General features: G+C 31.8%; 1 protein-coding gene and 1 long non-coding RNA gene across 10 annotated transcripts in view; both read right to left on the reverse strand.

The window, feature by feature from the left end:
• Nucleotides 1–15,450, reverse strand: part of LOC126723447 (uncharacterized) — a 103,435-nt gene that overhangs the window by 61,302 nt on the left and 26,683 nt on the right. The gene's annotated exons all lie outside the window — the stretch shown is intronic.
• On the reverse strand, nucleotides 7,473–9,580 carry LOC126723456 (uncharacterized). The gene is made up of 4 exons (XR_007654325.1): nucleotides 9,316–9,580; nucleotides 8,747–8,785; nucleotides 8,457–8,526; nucleotides 7,473–7,685 (listed from the first exon to the last, which is right to left on the reverse strand). It is a non-coding gene; the product is annotated as an uncharacterized LOC126723456 (long non-coding RNA).

Here is a 15,450-nt window from a genome sequence, read left to right on the forward strand (position 1 = left end):
CACAAAGGCAGCTATCTATGTTTGTTTAAATAAACAACAATAGAAAGAAACAGCTAACTATGTATCTATATATATCTAAAAGTTGAAGCATAGCATTTATTATTGTCACGCTCCTGTTGAGCCACATCAACGGCCATATCATCCACTTATTTTTTACATCTTTTTTACTCACTTTTATTTTCCCTTTAAAAAAAAAAGAAAAATTACCACCACGTACTCTTGGTGCGATGGTCACTCCACAAATATAGGTACTTGTGGAGTGTGGGGGGTAAGAGCCGAGGTTCAAGTCTTCAGGAGGGAGCTACACACACATATACACTTAGATTAGGTTAGAATAAAAATTCTATCTTGTATCAAAAAAAAAAAAAACTCTTACCCTCCCTATTAGTCCACATTTGCTGTTACACTTCTCCTCCCAACCTTTCCTCTCCCTCTTTGCCTCTATATCTCCCCACTACTATCTACTTTACTGTTACTCCATCATTTTCTCTTTCTTATATTTTGATTCTTCTTCTCCCTATTTTATTTTGTATAAATTCGATATCACTTCTCACATTCAATCCATATTTTTCCAACAAAAAAATGTGAGTACTCTCTCTCTCTCTTTGGATTTTTGTTCTTTTTTATAACTTTGATTAAGGGGGATGGTTTTTTTTTTTTTTTCAATTTTAAAAACTAGCTATTGACCCGTGTGATGCACAGTAGTTTAACAAAAATAATATTTTTTACTTTTACAAAGACACATTTTTTTAGAGAAAACTGTTTAAAAACAAATAAAATTTCACTTTACTTTAAAATTATATTTGTATGTAAACCATTTAAAATTCATATCTTACTATCTTAGGCTGAAATAAATAGACAGATGTCAAAACTTATATATGCTAAAATTTAAATTTTGGTTAGATCTCATACTTGAGCAGTTCATGCCTATTTGAAAACATTGAATATGGGCAGCAGGTAGTAAGTAGTCATCGTTTTATATTCCACTTAGAATAGAAACTGATGTGACTTACATTTAGCTCAAATAACACATTATCTTCTTGAATATGTGGATTTCTATGATGCATTGCTATTCATACACGTTCTTCATACCACAATAATGCACCACAATATAGGCATTTGCATGATGGTTGGCCAAAGCCCAAAGTTGCATGGTTCATAATATTTTCCTGATTATAAGTAATGTAGAGTTTTAGATTGACATCCGATGTCTAAATAATTAACAAAAAATATGATTTAATGTAAAAATATGATTTAATGTAAAAATATGTTTATTACGAAGATGAAGCCTTTGTTTTTGTTGGTTGCTGGAAATTATAGCTGAATTGTTCGGTATATTATCTGCATAAACATAATTATGTAACTTTTTCTCAAAAAAAAAAAAAAAAAAGAAGCTACTATAACACAATATATGTTGTATTTATTGCAAAATAATTACAAACATAAATGTTTATAAATAAAAATTAAAAAAAAAAAAAAAACACAAATGTTCTTATGCCAGTTGTATTTCTAACGTTGTTGAGATCTTCTCTTCTAAATTGTAGTCATTTTTTAGTTTAAAATGACTAGAGCAATTTAATTTCAGATACTATGGGACAATATAATTTTATATTTATTCATAATGAAAAGAAAAAAGTACCTGCTATATCTTCTCTGCTTTCTTATTTGCTTAAATTGACATTGTTGTTGGACATGCATATATTGGAGAATGTGGGTAGCAATTTGTTGCTTTTGAATTTATTTTGTAACTTTGCCTATTTATCTTTTTTGCAATATTTATAAAATTCTACCAAAATAAAGAGAATTAGTGCAATACTTCTTGCAGGCAAACAGAAGACTGAAGACCCCATTAAATTAAAAATATAAATTCTAATAATATATTAATATTTTTTTTTTTTTTTTTTGATAAAACAGAGAGTCCATATTATTAAGTAAAAGCAGAAAAATCAGAAAGGAATACATCCTCTAAATCACTAGGTAGTTTTTCTACCCATACATCAAAATTTACAGATGAAACCGCTCTCCTACCTAAGGCATGAGCCAACTTATTGCCTTCTCGTCTAACATGCTGAAAATGACAAGCTTGCATAGAAGCCCTTGATTGCGCGCATCCTCAATAACAGTCCCATACAAAGTAGTGCAACGCTCCCTAGCTTTCAAAGCCTGAACCACCTTCAAACAATCACCCTCCACTACTACCTTGAAGACACTCAATTCTTTAGCAAACACAACAGTGCGAAGTGCAGCCAACGCTTCAGTTGTTTCCACGGAATGAGGCAACCCAATTTTCTGACTTAAAGCAGCAATAACCTGACCGATACAGTCCCTTATCACAACCCCCAATCCTGCATAACCCAACGAATCAAAAATGGCAGCATCATAATTAACTTTATAGAAATCACCTTCAGGCGGAACCCAGTGAGCAGGGAGGGCTGTGAACTCTCGGCCTGGCTTCTTGTTTATTAGCATCAAAATATTCAATTACCAGACCCTTTGCTCTGTCACCGACTTCATGTAAAGGCCACACAGATATTCAAAATATTCTTCTTTTAATTAATATTATTTAATTAAAACGTTAAAAAAAGAGAAAAAATATTAAAACTTACCTTCCTTGAAGCCCAAAAACTCACATTCTGTCCAGGTATTACCTTGCTTAATCTCAGTTAAAGTCTAAACCTATTTAATTTAATGGGTTTTGGTGGTGTAGAGCAGGAATTAGGTATTTCATTAATTCATCCAACAATTTGAGTGAGAGTAATGATACAAGACAATTAGACATAGAAATGATTCCATTCAAATATTGTAAACAATCCGAATGACTCTAAAATTCAAGGGACAATCATATATAAATTTAAGCAAATATTTTTATGCAAAGATGATACCAGAGTCTTTTCCAATTCTAGATGGATGTGGTTTCAACTCTGTAAGCAAAGAACAAAACGATAAGTTAAATTACCATGACTTTTAAGTGGAGTTGTGGTATGCTTTTGTGTTAGAATCCATTTCCCTCTCTCTTGTGTGTGTATGTTTGTTTCTAAAATAAAAAAATAAAAATAAAATAAAAAAAACAAAAAAAAAACGATAAGTTAAATTACATTTAAGTGAAGAATGGAATGTGTAATTGGAGGTTTTAGGGGTCACGATGGGAATTTGAAATGGCAACAAACCTTAATGAATCACACCCTAGAAGTAATTACACATTTTGATTGGAGCACATTATGGAACATTTCCCGCACCATGGAATCCATACCAAAATGACGTTTTGTTAGGAGCAATTTCAGGGGAAATTACACTTATTTTTATTTTTATGAGTGATATAATTATGGTTTTAGATAATAACCAGCCCATAAGTATGGTATTAGACTTTTTTTTTATACCTATTTCTTTTTAATTATTAGTCATTAAATCTCTACAATTATTGTGCCATTGAAGCGTAGCATTTATTATTGCTATACTCCTATTGAGTTAAATCAACATCCATGTCATCATTTTCTTTTCAATAATAAACTAAATTTTTTTTTCCATTATTTTTCTATTAGTATTTTAACGATTCCACAATTTTCACTTCAGCTTCCATAACACCGCTAAGATTATTATAATAGTATAAATTCATCACAAATTTACAACAATATCTTAACCAAAATTAAGATGAAACAAAAGGAATAAAAGATAGACTTTATAATAATTTATCACCCAAAAAATTGGTAGGCATTTTCAAATTTTTAGCCATGTAAATTGTGTTTTAACATAAACTCAAATTCCTATTTCCAAAAAAACTAAGTATAAGCTTTATGCTAGCGAACTATATATTTTTTATTAGTCTAGGTGTGCTGGGGTTTTTCGAATTGTTCTTCTATCATTGAGTTTCTTTCTACTCTTAGAATTGACCCTTGAGTTATTTTTTCTTTGATATTGTTTAATTTGTTATTTTTTTTTGTTTTTTTTTTATTTTTTATTTTTATGTTCACCATCATGAACATCATGTATTTTCTTTCTTTGTTTTTATTTCATCACGATTAATATTACTCTTATTACCAAAAAAAAAAAAAACTAAGTATTAACCCAAATCAAAATGCAATCAAAGTTGTATAAAAGGGAGAGAGAAGACTTTGTTATTGGAAATTTAAAAAAAAAAAAAAAACATAGTACCAAAACACATTTTTTTTAAAAATCATCAACCTTATACAGAATTATAAGAAAGAAAGAAAAAAAATCCACGAGAGAGAGAGAGAGAGTTAGAAGAATATAGTTCACCTTAGAAAAATGTTAATCAAACATACAAAAAATAATAATATGATATATTTGTAGAGATAAAAATAAAAAATACTTATAGAAATATTTAAAAAAAAAGATAATACTTGAATTAATTGTTATTTTTTATATACTACACCCAATTACGTAATATTTATATATTCCCACGCATCGCGTGGATCTGTGACTAGTTTTTTTAATAGCCGCTAACATAGAAAAAGAGAAGTCTTTAACCTTCCCAAAAGAAAAAAAGAAAAAAAAGAGAAGTCTTTAAAGTAAAACACTGTTATAGTCTTTTATATATAGAGATATATATATATATATATATTTTAGAATGCTGTTATGGTCTTATAGATACTAAACTATTAAAGTTTTTCCCATCAAAAAAAAAAAAAAAACTATTAAAGTTTTGTCACTAGTTTTTAATAATTCAAAGGTTTTAAATAATTTAATGAAAAAACATCATGTTATAATTTTCAAGAAGGTGATTTGCACCTATATTTTGAGAATGACTAATGATTATATATTCAACACGTTGGTGAATTGGAAATGGGTTTGCCAGTTGTATTTTATGGATCTATTAAACAAAGTTCAATACTTTGAACTTTGTTTAAGTGATTAAAATAAGCTTAAGTTTGAGCTGGACTCAACAGCTTTGATTAATTTATGATAAAAAGAAAAATGGCTCTATTCATTTAAATCCTAGAAGTATTACAAAAATTATAAAAAAAGTTCTAACTTTTTTTTTAGTCGCCGGTTCTTTCGGAATTTAGAAAGGTTGTTTCATTATTGCTTGATGCTGCTGCATTCACACTCACACTTTGTAAATGATTAATACTGACAGGACACCGTCAAAGGGAAAAGAGAAAAAATGGTAGAAAAAGCACTCTACAGTTTTTGAATTAAAAAACAACAGTTTCTTTGGTCATAATTATTAAGGCTGGCTGTGGTGGAATTCTTGGTTCCACGCTTTGTTGATGCTGACGTGACCACATGCAATTCCAACATCATGTATGACAGTTCTTTTCTCACATTTGATGGTTTCTTTATTTTTTTTCTCACATTTGATGGTTTCTTTACTTTTTTTCTCACATTTGATGGTTCTTTTACTTTTTTTTCTCACATTTGACGATTTCATCCTCATATTATGTAGTTCCAATATCATACGTGTCAATTTTTTTGTCACATTTTTGTGGTTTCCTTATTTTTTTCTCACATTTATCGGTTCCATCCCCACATTGCGCAATTCCAATATCACACATGACAGTTCTTTTCTCATAATTGGTGGTTCTCTTACTTTTTTTTTCTTATATTTAACGGTTTCATCCTTACATTGTACAGTTCTAATATCATATGTGACAGTTTTTTTCTCACATTCGATAGTTCCCTTACTTTTTCTCTCATTTAATGGTTTCATCCTCATATTGTGCGGTTCTAACATCACATATGATAGTTCTTTTGTCACATTGGATGGTTCCCTTACTTTTTTCTTATATTTGACGGTTCTATCCTCACATTGTGTAGTTCGAATATCATATGTGACAGTTCTTTTCTTACATTTGGTGGTTCCCTTACCTTTTTTTTTTTTTTTTTTTTTTTTTTTTTTTTTTTTTAACATTTGACAGTTTCAACCTCACATTTTGCAGTTCCAACATCACATATGACAATTCTTTTATCACATTAGGTGGTTCCTTTACTTTTTTCTCACACATGACGGTTTCATCTTCACATTTTGAAGTTATGTGACAGTTCTTTTCTCATATTTGGTGGTTTCATTAATTTTTTCTTACATTTGATGTTTCCATCCTCAAATTGTGTAGTTCCAACATCACATGTGACAGCTCTTTTCTCACATTTGATAGTCCCTTTACTTTTTTTTCTCATATTTGACGAATAACAGGGTGGAAAATGGCATTTTTCACAGTTTGGTTCAGAAGAAAAATAAAAGAGAAACAGAAAATGGGAAGGAAAATAATCCCTTCAGGCCCACACTTTTTTACCTCCCTATTTGGGAGGAAAATAGGGAGGAAAAGATGCTGATGATGTAATTTGTATAAATACCCTCACTTTGTTACACTCACCTACCCCTCTTACTTTCCCACTATTATATAATAAGGACATAATAGTCAATTTATATAAATTACATTTTCCATCCTCCCATTTTTCTCTCCAACCAAACAAAAAAGTTTTTCACCCTCCCACTTTTCCACCCCTCTAACCAACACACATGAGGGAAAACCAAATCTTTTCTATCCTCCCATTTTTCCATTCTCCTACTAATTTTCCATCCTTCAACTTTTCCACTCCTCCAATCAAACGGACCCTAAGTAGTACCAACATCGCATCTGACTTTATTTTTGTCACATTTAGTGGTATCCTATTTTTTTATTCTCAAATTTAATTGTTTCATTATTACATTAGGTAGTACCAACATTACTTCTGACTATACTTTTGTCACGTTCAATGGTACCCTATTTTTTTTCCTTACAATTGGCAGTTTAATTGTTACAGTAAGCCCTACCAATATCACATCTGACCATAATTTTACATTTAGGCTTATCATTGAGATCACTTTTTTACTTATTAATAACCGCTCTTCACAATAGTAATTTTTTAGAGGTTATTAAAAAATTTAGTTCTAAAATCGAAAACCAAAAAAAAAAAAAAAAAAAGCATCCCATGAAATTTTCCCAACCACAATAATTACTCTTGTTCTCAAAAAAAAAAAAAAAAAAAAAAAAAATCAACTAGAATTATCTTGGTTTCTTCCACAAATATTTGAATATACCAATTAATTTCTTATGTATCTCCCTTGGTAGCTTCCATCACATTCAGAGTATGCATAGCCAAAATATAGAGAGTATTTGCTCCAAATCTCTATTGTTCATGCTCCAACCGCTTCTCCATATCCGAAATTTTTTTTGGCTAATGAACAGTAGCCCATCAAGTCTGATAGGCTACTGTTCATTCTCCAAATCCTTTTTTTCTATTATAATAATTAGGTGTTGAATAAAAAAATGTTGGAAGATGTGTAGTTGTTAAAAAAATAATAATAATGAATGAAGAAATAATATTTAAATGAGATAGAGAGTTTGTTGAAAAGCGTATTTGAAAAAATGGGTAAATAAAGGTAAAAGTCACTATTCATTCTCCAAACAGTACAAAAATTTGATGATTCTGCTGGAGATGATCTAACAATTTTATGACTTAAATCTAGGAGCAGCATAAATTCAAATTGCCGCCAATACTTTTTTTTTTTAAAAACAAAATGGAACCACCTCATAAAGTTTGGTACAAGCAAAAATCATTCCAGTATCTACCTTTGGCAACCAGCCAGGTAATCACGTAACTAATGTAGAGCAAATTTCAGAATAGCCTTAATTTCACATTGGGGGCCGACTTGAGCCTAGCAGCTGGCCGATTAGATTAGTCACCTGGCAAGAACACAAAATAGCTTGCTTTTATTTCCATTACATGATGGTAATTGCACGCAAATCATAATTCATACATGATGAAATACCAATTCCATACACTAAATTACCACAAAACAAAATAGAACCAGCAAGTAACCCACACTATTCAAATACTGATGTCACAGAAAATCACGTCTATAAGGTTAGGCCTTTCTAAAGCAACACCAAGGCTGCAAGACTTACACAGATATTTCTAAGCTAATGGCATGGTGCACAGAATTATCAGTATAACATACGCATTGATAAACTAAATAAAATAATGTGAAGGAAGCATGGAAGTAATGGATGATATAAAATTAAACTTAAGCCAGAAACATGATGGAGAGAATCCAATCAAACATCAAGACAACAAAATTCAAAGAAAGGCCAAGGGGAAAAATGAAACTTTTGGTGCGGTGGGGTCGAAGGTAAGAAGAAACTGAAATATTGTCTTTTTTGTAACAAAATCCAGTTCAAAAGAATATGACAATAGATGAGAGTCAGTCCACATTTAAAACATCTGCATTGCTCCTCATACAGGATATCTATGAGTAGCTTGAAAATATTTACAAACTTATCAAGCAAATTATAACATGGATATGACTTTATATCAATAAAATTATAACAAGAGACAAGAGAGTAATATAATAATGAGAAATTTAATCTACCCCCTCAAAAAAAAGTACATCAATCAAAAGTTTATACTGTGGGAAGTACTGTGTAAACCATATGTGAATATGATTGTCAACTTACATGCCAATATTTTGATACGTAGCGATCAATGCAACTATTTTCACCCATATTTAGTTCAGACTCCTTGTACCTGAAATAATAAATGATAATATGACCAATTTGATACATTTTCTTTACACAAGGATGTCAAATGAGTACTTTCTGAGTACTTTCTGCAATTAATTAATATAGAGAAAAAATTACTGAACTTTGTAAAAAAAAATTAACTGGATTCTACAAAGGTGAATTCAAAATCAACTTAGAAAAGTTCATGCAAATTTCAAGAAAGAAAATAACACAAAGTTTTGTACCGTTTCTCAACGCACTTATTAAAACATGTGTTCGTAAGCCTGATTCAAAAACAGAAAAAGGAATCAGGTTAACCTCAATAAATATTTATCCTGAATGGAAATCCATAAACAATGCAATTTTATTCAAAATATATATCACTATGAGACATCCTCAACCATAGCAGTCCAATTCCCAATCTTAATCTAGCAAGTGAAAGCATTGATAAATGTGCTTACTATAGGGTAGTTTCTTTTTTGGTGGTAATTATGCACTCATCCTTTTTATAGGTGAGACCACACCTTAAAATGACATTGACCTCAATTCACAAAGTAATATTTCCAATCATGATGGTTAGTCGTTTATTCGGTATCATCTTGATTCAGAGTACCTCACCTCACCTAGGAAAAACCAAAGCTAAAATAAACTCTCAATGAGAAATAATGTTAACCTGATTTTTCACAATAACTGGACTAAAAAAGAAAAAAGAAAAATAGTTAGCTAATCCTAAATTGAAAGTAATCACTGGGCTGAACCTGAAACTATCTGTGCAGCGTCTGTTGTTGCTATTCAGAATTGGAGATGACCTTACCTTGTACTCTGTAACTGTTGTTGAGGTAAACATGTCAGGGTTGCTATATCTTTGTCAAACAGACAAGTGGGTTTCGGTTTTTGTCTCTTGCTACATTCTCTTTCTTTAGGTGCAGTGCTGCTCTACAACTTCTGCGGTAATGTACAAATGCTTTAGGAGCCGGGGGACCAACTATTTGTTACTCAAGTTGAGAGATCACTTTGTTACTGACTAATTCCCAGTTGAATCCTTGCCTTTGGCACCAACTAGCTCTATGCAGAGCCACACTGCTAGAAAGTACAAAGTAGAAATTAATGCTAAAAGAGGGACACAATTTTGATACAGGAGATTATCTAATTAGGAAGGCTGTTTTTATTACAACTTCAATTTATGGTGAACATCATCTAGATAAAATATCTGCTCTTGAAACTCTGAGCAAACTCACCAGGCTTCTTTCAAATTCTAAATTTTAGAGAAACCAACTCTAAAATTGGAAACCAACTCTAAAATATAGCACAAACCAACACTAAAATTGGTGTTCTTACTGCCAAGGTGGTTGAAAAAAAAAAAATCTCCTAAGTCTATAGGTTCATAGTATCGTGTCCTCCCCACACTCCCAACCAAACCTAATCTTGTCGCAACTTATGGATAAGGGTTCCCACGTCTCACTCAAGTTTCATGTTTCACATCCCAAACTCAAAAGTGTAAAGATTATTTGTTTTTTTCTTTTTTTTGAGAAACCAGTCTGTGAGACAGACAGATGCTTTTATTAAAACATAAGAAAACTATGAACATCAAACAAAGCAAGGGGGATAATGTCCCCAGGTAAGTCTTCAACCCAAACCTGAAGTTCTAGCCCAACCCAAGATTTCTTTGCCAAAGCATTGGCAACCTTATTACAATTTCGTTTCACATGGCAGTAGTGATCCAGGCAATCAGTGGTGGACTATCAAGCCCTTCGGTGTAAACATTAATTTGTCAAATATATAAGAACCGAAACTCAAACAAAACAATAATAGCATAAACCCACAAAGTTTAGAGAAATAATATAAACCCATATCAATGTTAATCATATGTAAAGAGAGAACCTGAAGATTGTGGGTGATTTCGCCGATTTAGAATGGTAGAAAAGAAGTGCTGCCGAGTCGTATGGGAAGAGTTGAAGCACCGCCGAGTTGGATTGGATATAAGTGGGCCGCCGATTTGAGGATGGGTTGGAAGAGACGAAATTAGAGAGCGGTGCCAACGAGTTGGATTGGATGAGAAGAAGCGTCGCCGATTTGAGGTTGTGGGTGTGCGGCTATCTGGTTCTTGTATGGTTTTAGCTATTTTGAGGGTTTTGTTTAGAGAGGCAAACTGAGACAGGCAGAGGAAGAAGCAAACGTGAGAGGAGAAAAGTATGATTAATGTTATAATTTTTGGTTTATATATAAAACCTGTTTAGCCGGTAACCAAAACCCATTAAAATTACATCAATGGATAAGATTAAAACAATATTAAATGAAGGGTTCAGATTTAAGGGGGTACGGTAGAATGACCCTTAAGTATATATTTATGTATGTAGGTTTCTCAAAAAAAACAAGTATTTATGTATATACATGCATAAAATCAACTTAAATATATTTAAGATTTAATTGAATAAGTGTATAAACAAGTTCATAAGGTCTCACCAAATTCTTTTAGCCATTTTTATAAATTGTTGATTTGGAGAGTGATTATTTGTAAGTAAAAAAGTGAAGATGTTAGTGGGCTCAGATGATAACTAGTAAGAAATTAAATGCACCAAAGATAGATTATTTGTTTTTAGCATGATAGCAATACTAAGGTTTTGAAAGATAATAAGAATACTTTTACTGTCCAATCTATTAATTAACACAGCATCACATTATTGTTAATTTTCTACAGAATTGCTTCTTCCACATTCAATCTTTCCCCATCAATTAATCCCTACACTACATGCATGTAATTGATCTAATTCCACAGTTACGGAGAGAGAGAGTGTCTGAGTACGATTGAAGAGCCTTTGTTCTAATTTTTGGCTACGTCACTGTATGCGTTATATATGTGTATATTAAAACAAGTTTCAATATAATTTTAAACATATTGAATATCAACCAAAACTGTTTCCAAATAGAGTCTAGAAAAACTGGATATCAAAAAGAGTTCAAAATTGATATGATTTTATTTCATGTTCAATTTAAATGAGAACTGAATCTACTCTATGTTCTATGGTTTAATTTTTGTGACTAATGTATAAAAACAAATAATGCTGAAATTTTAGGTTTGATAATGAGAAAGAAAGGATAACTTGTGGTAGAATGGAATTCAAATGGGGAAAAGTCTGCTAATAATGCGCTGCCTTGTCTACTAAACATTTAAAAAAAAAAAAAATAATATGCATGGCATTTTCTTAATAAGTACAATAAAGAACATTGAAAATAAAAGGAAAGAGAAGTTGGCCATTCTCTCTTTTCTCTCCGTTTTTCGGAGCAAGTTGTCCTACATGCACACAATCACCAAAAAGACGTAGAAAAAAGGTCTTTGAAGTAAAATATTGTTAAATATAATAAACTATACCGTCTGGTTTTGTTACTGGTTTTTTTTGGCGCAAGTTCTCATCCTTGCACACTATCACCAATTGAACCCAATATTCGTATTTTATCAAAATTAATTTTGAAATATTTTACCCGTATAAACTAATTTTATCAAAATTAATTTTATTGCATACAAAAAAATTGTGTTTCTTTCCCTAACATTCATTTCTATTATGAATTTAATGAAAATAGAATATACTACAAACGTGAGAAAAAGAAACACTATTCTCTATATTTCCTTGTCAGCACCGGATTTGATTTTTTTAGCAACCCAAATTTACTTTCAGCAAAAGTGATTAGGCCCGTGAATCAATAGTTACCAGGACAAACATTATCATCTCAACCTTATCTCTTTGTATTAGAACTATTGAAGCTTTTCACTATTTCATATTAGTCCTACTTTTGACAAATTGGATTCGATCCACTTTTGACAAATTAGCATTTATGATTTATGCTTGTTGGCGGTATTAGGAAACTATTGCCGACATGTCACTGTATCAAGATTCAAGAATTACTCAAGTTACTGTTCATCAAACAGTATCTTGGATGTATCGAGAAATAATTCATAAATGCCTACAGTCTCCGTACAGTCATGGATTGAGATGCAATTAACCCTCTCTCTCTCTCACTCACACACTATAATTTTTTACTAATCCTACTGTTTTTTACTTTCAATTTTTTTTTATTCAATGATTGAGATTTAAAATTGCAACTTTTTTTGAGAAAAATTTAAAATTGTAACTTTAAATCTCAGCCACTGACACTAATTATATCAGGTACAGTATCTATTGTAATTGATCTCAGTCCATCCAATCACACAAAATAAAATTAAAAAAATTAAAAAAAATAAAAAGAAAAGAAGAACAGTACATGCGACTCTCACCGCATACGGCTCGCACAAAGGCTCCTAAATCCATCCCGAGCCCTTTCTTTCACCTCTCCTCTCTAATGGTCAGCATCAACAAAGCACAAAACCAAGACTTCCACAACAATTAGCCTCAATAATTATGTCGAAAGAAAACGTTGTTTTTTATTCTAAAACTTTAGCCCACTCGTCAGCAATGGGGCCCACTGGGGTTGGTCTTTTTTCTTCATATGCCCTTTTTTGTGGGCATGGAAAGAGTGGTGATTTGATGAGACCTGCTGCACTAATTTGCTGTGAACTTCATTGTTGTATAAGTAAATAAGTGTTATTCTCTCTTTCTGTCTCTTTTTATTTGCAACTTTAACATGCTAGGAATTTTTCTAAATAAATATAAGTATCTTTTTGAAATATTATATAATTTGTGTTATGAGTGATCTTCAACCTAAAAAATAAAAAAGTAATGATTTATGAGTCATTCGTGGGTTTTATTTTTAATTTTTTGTTGAGAAAATAGTGAGTTTTAATTAGTTCAACGGTTTAAAGTCTATTATCATTGTTAATTCGTTATCATTGAAGGAACATAAATTCAAATCTATCATATCTAACCAAAAACAATTGCAAGTGTTAAAGTTTGATTAAAATTTTATTTCATTAAAAAAAAAAAAATAATAATGTGTAACATAAGGAATTAAATTTTATACTGCAATTCATTCAGTCCACTGTGGTCCATTTCAGTCCATTCGGTCTATATATAAAAAGATACATTACACCATAGTCAAGAGTGCTATTCATAATCAAAACACCCCACCCACCAGGGAAAATTTACCATTGGCGTCGACGATGTGCTAAAAATGGATTGTGTAGCGTGCAAGACAATTAGATAGCCCTCCCACCTTGTGGCAATGTCATCCATCAAGGGGAGGATAAGTGGTAGGTCCAATAAAATTATACAAAAGATGACAAAATACCCATAAAATATTTTTAAACAGTATTTGAAAACAAGGTTGGGAATTGCAACCAAGAAGAGTTGGAGAGGATTGTTGTTCTTGCATGGCAACTTTGGTAGTTGATACCATTGAAACACATGTACACATGGTATTAGTGAAGTGCCAACATCTACCATTCTATAGGATGCAACCAGATTCTATAAGGATTACAAAGCTCATTCCTCAACAACAACCTAGATACATAGTCATTCTCAAGAAAATGGGTTCCTGTGTAGTTTAACATGTACAATTATTTTGACAAAACTGTGTTCTTTAGAAAGATAATTTAACCCAAAAATTTCTTTTTATTGTTATGTCAGATGTCCAATAATTTTATGGGATAAAATGCAACTATGCAATTTTTCAAACATTTTTTTTTAATGAACAAAAACAGGGTAGGGGGTGACCAACGTGGCAATCCTACCTAAATGTGACTATAGTAGCACCCTACACATTGGGTCTAGGGCCCTGCTGGGGTGCAAGCGGACCACGGGGAGCCATAACTTCCCAACCCCATGAGGGAAACTAATGAATCTTGAGTTGCTAAGGGAGGCAATCCAAATGAGTCCATATTCGGACTTGAACCTTGGACCTCACACTCAACGTATCTTGTGCATCACCCAAGACCACTAGACACACATTTTTCAAGCATATTTAGATAGATGGATTCCAAGAAACATCATTGGCAAGATGTTTCACTAGATGGAAAAGATAAGAGCTCATAGAATTTGAAAAACAAATACCAAAAACAGAATAAAAATGATTGATTTGCTTAGATTTCTTAGGCTTGTAGACATGTAGAATTTCTTTCCAATGTTTCCATCCTCATAAGAAAAAATATATATTCAAAACATTAAGGGCATACAAGTACAAAGAGCACCCTAGTTATAATCGCGAAAGGAACCCAATAAGCTAATCCACCAAAATCTCACACAAACTTGGCCACCCAAACTGCCTATCTTTCCCTTCACAGCTCCACCATCCTTACCCCTTTTACTTCTCTTTGGCCTAAAAAATCCATACACTCTATCCATCCATTACGCAGAGTGCCCCCACTGCTTTCTAGTGATTACAAAAAAGAAGATGCGTAATGTTGCCCAATGTTCAAATAGAGACTGCATGACCAAAAGTTAAGAAGCAAAGGCTATTTCTTTAGGAGGCAGAGATATAGACAAAATTTCAAAGACATAGAAAGTGAAAAGAACAATGACGTTATAATCACCCTTAATTGGAATTCAAGTGAAATGAAAAACCTTAATTATTAATATTTAATTGAGTAACAAATAAGAATTCAATTCAATCCCATCTACCTTAAAATTTGTGCATGTATGAAAAGTTAGACTCTTCAGTCATTCTTGCACTCTTCTACCTTAAAAAAGTCAAGTCTTCACACCAACATGTGAGAAAGCAAACAAATATTCTCCATAAAAAAAGAAGCTAACCACCAAAATACCTTTATAATAAGCTGATTCCTTGGAGTGTTAATTGCCTCGTCACGTTCCTCCCTTCAAAATTTTACCAAATTTGCTACAATTCTGAGGAAGCAAACAAATATTCTCCAAAAAAAAGAAGTTAACCACCAAAATACCTTTATAATAAGCTGATTCCTTGGAGTGTTAGTTGCCTCGCCATGTTCCTCCCTTCAAAATTTTACCAAATTTGCTACAATTATGCAATTATTAGGAAGCAACTATATATGTCATTTCCCCAA

Source organism: Quercus robur, chromosome 4 (genome assembly GCF_932294415.1).
Source record: "Quercus robur chromosome 4, dhQueRobu3.1, whole genome shotgun sequence".
Taxonomy (NCBI): domain Eukaryota; kingdom Viridiplantae; phylum Streptophyta; class Magnoliopsida; order Fagales; family Fagaceae; genus Quercus; species Quercus robur.